Raw genomic sequence first — 2,160 nt, forward strand, 5'->3', positions numbered from 1 at the left:
TAAAGAACTTCCTTAGGAGTGTTGTGGTGGCTTCAGATCGTCGACCTAGGGAGAATCTAGCCCGAAAACTTAAAGAGAAAGGCGAAGGGATAAATTAAGGAGAGAGGGAGGGATTTACGCATGAATTTTAGCTAGAAAAAATCAAGTTTAGGCTATTTATATACTAGCTTTCTTCTACAAGTCACGTCACTTCGTCAACGAGGTCAAGAAGGAAATTCGTCGACGAATGGTCACCCTTCGTTGACGAAATTCAGAACTGTGAAACATCCTCTCGGTATCTTCTCGTCAATGAGACACGTCCCCGTCAACAAGCCCTTTATGTGTTCTCGTCGACGAATCCCCTATATTCGTCAACGATACCCTGCATAATTTCCTTCTATTATTAAATTACGATAATTATTCGGGTCTCTACACTTGATGTTGTCCAACCGTGAATCAATCATTTTAAACCTGGCTTTTGTCTCCTCCACAAATGATAACATGGCATCCTCAAGTGACATCTTCTTCTCACTTTGTTGACTATCAAGTCCTAGAGGAGGTTGCATCCTTGTATTTCCATAAGACAAATTCTCATGATTTTGAAGCCTTGGATGGTAATATGGTGGCACTAGATAACCTCGATAGTTGTAGTTTCTATTATTGATGTATTGAACCTGTTCATGACTCACTTCATTGCTTGAATCTGTCCTATTTGTAGCTGCCACATATTCTGCACTTTGTGGTATCCTCTGGGTGGTTAAAGCTAAAATCTAATAAGTCAGAGAAGCAACTTGAGCTGAAAGTGCGACAAACGGCTCCAATTTATGATTCCCAGCAACTTTCTTAGCCATAATTATTTCAATTGGCCATTGATAGTTATTTGAGGTCATTTCTTCCAAGAGAGCAGTGGTACCTTCACGTTCCTTTGACATCAAAGTTCCTCCAGATGCAGTATCAACTAAAGTTCCGGTTTTCCCATTTAACCCATTATAGAACATCTAAATCTGTAACCAATTCAGAAATCCATGTTGTGGGCAGCGTCAAATCAAATCCTTATACCATTCCCATGCTTCATAGAGTGATTCAAAATCATGTTGCTTGAATTAACCAATCTCACTCCTAAGTTGGATTTTTTTTGTAGGTGGAAAGAATTTAGCCAGAAATTTTTCTGCCATGTCCTACCAACTAGTGATACTCCCAAGTTGTAGAGGCTATAGCCAATCTCTTGCATTGTCCCTCAAAGAAAAAGGGAACAATCTCAGTCTAATGGTGTCTTCAATAAAATCATTAATCTTCACAGTGTCACAAATCTCTAGAAACATCGCCAGATGGATATTGGGATCATCAAGTGGTGATCCACTAAATTGGGCCTGCTGCACCATGCTAATTAATGTGGATTTGAGCTCAAAATTGTTGGCATTAATGGGTTGGCGTCCGATACCAGAATAGTTGTCATTCACAACTGGCCATACATAATCCTTTAGGGTGCGTGGCTGCTCGTTATCTTGTTCGTTCTCCATGGCTAGTACCCTCTTTTTCTTTAGTGCTCTGAGTGTTCTTTCAATCTCTAGATCAAAAGGAATAATGTCATAGGTTCTAGCACGGCACATCCAACATCAAAAGCACACCTGAAATAAAGAAGATAAAAAAAACAAATAATAAAATAAAATAAAAAGAAAAGAAATAAAATGAAAAATATAAAAAAAAAATTCTAAATTAAAACCAAGATTACTTTGAATCGATATTGGAAAAAATAATAAAAACTCAATCCCCGACAACAGCACCAAAAACTTGATCGGTGCAAAACTACAAGTGTACAACATCATAGTTTTATAATATAATAATGTGTAGAGTATCGTCCTCAGGGATTGATATCTTAATTATACCAAGTACTGAAATTTTACTAACTTTGATTTTATTTAGAAAGATTAATAATTTTAGACTGCAAAATTTAAATAAAGCTACTTTAAATAAACTATTCAAAAGAATTTAAAACTGGATGTCGCGAATCATATTACTGATGGTAAAAACTTCTAGGAAACTAATTTCACCTAGTTTCTTACTATGCTTTACTCATCTAGCTATTTCGATTTTGTTTTCTCTGTTTGTTAGCAAATATCAATTTTTTCCAAATGCCTCTTTCGATAGCCAATTATAACCTATTCTTGTTTATTATTTAAC

The 2,160-nt window shown here is 36.1% G+C and overlaps 1 non-coding gene across 1 annotated transcript; it reads left to right on the top strand.

Moving 5' to 3' along the window:
* Window positions 1-999: 999 nt before the first annotated feature.
* On the top strand, window positions 1,000-1,106 carry LOC131147304 (small nucleolar RNA R71). The gene has a single exon (XR_009134694.1). It is a non-coding gene; the product is annotated as a small nucleolar RNA R71 (small nucleolar RNA).
* The last annotated feature ends 1,054 nt before the right edge of the window (window positions 1,107-2,160 follow it).

The sequence above is a fragment of the Malania oleifera genome, chromosome 1 (genome assembly GCF_029873635.1).
Source record: "Malania oleifera isolate guangnan ecotype guangnan chromosome 1, ASM2987363v1, whole genome shotgun sequence".
Lineage (NCBI taxonomy): Eukaryota > Viridiplantae > Streptophyta > Magnoliopsida > Santalales > Ximeniaceae > Malania > Malania oleifera.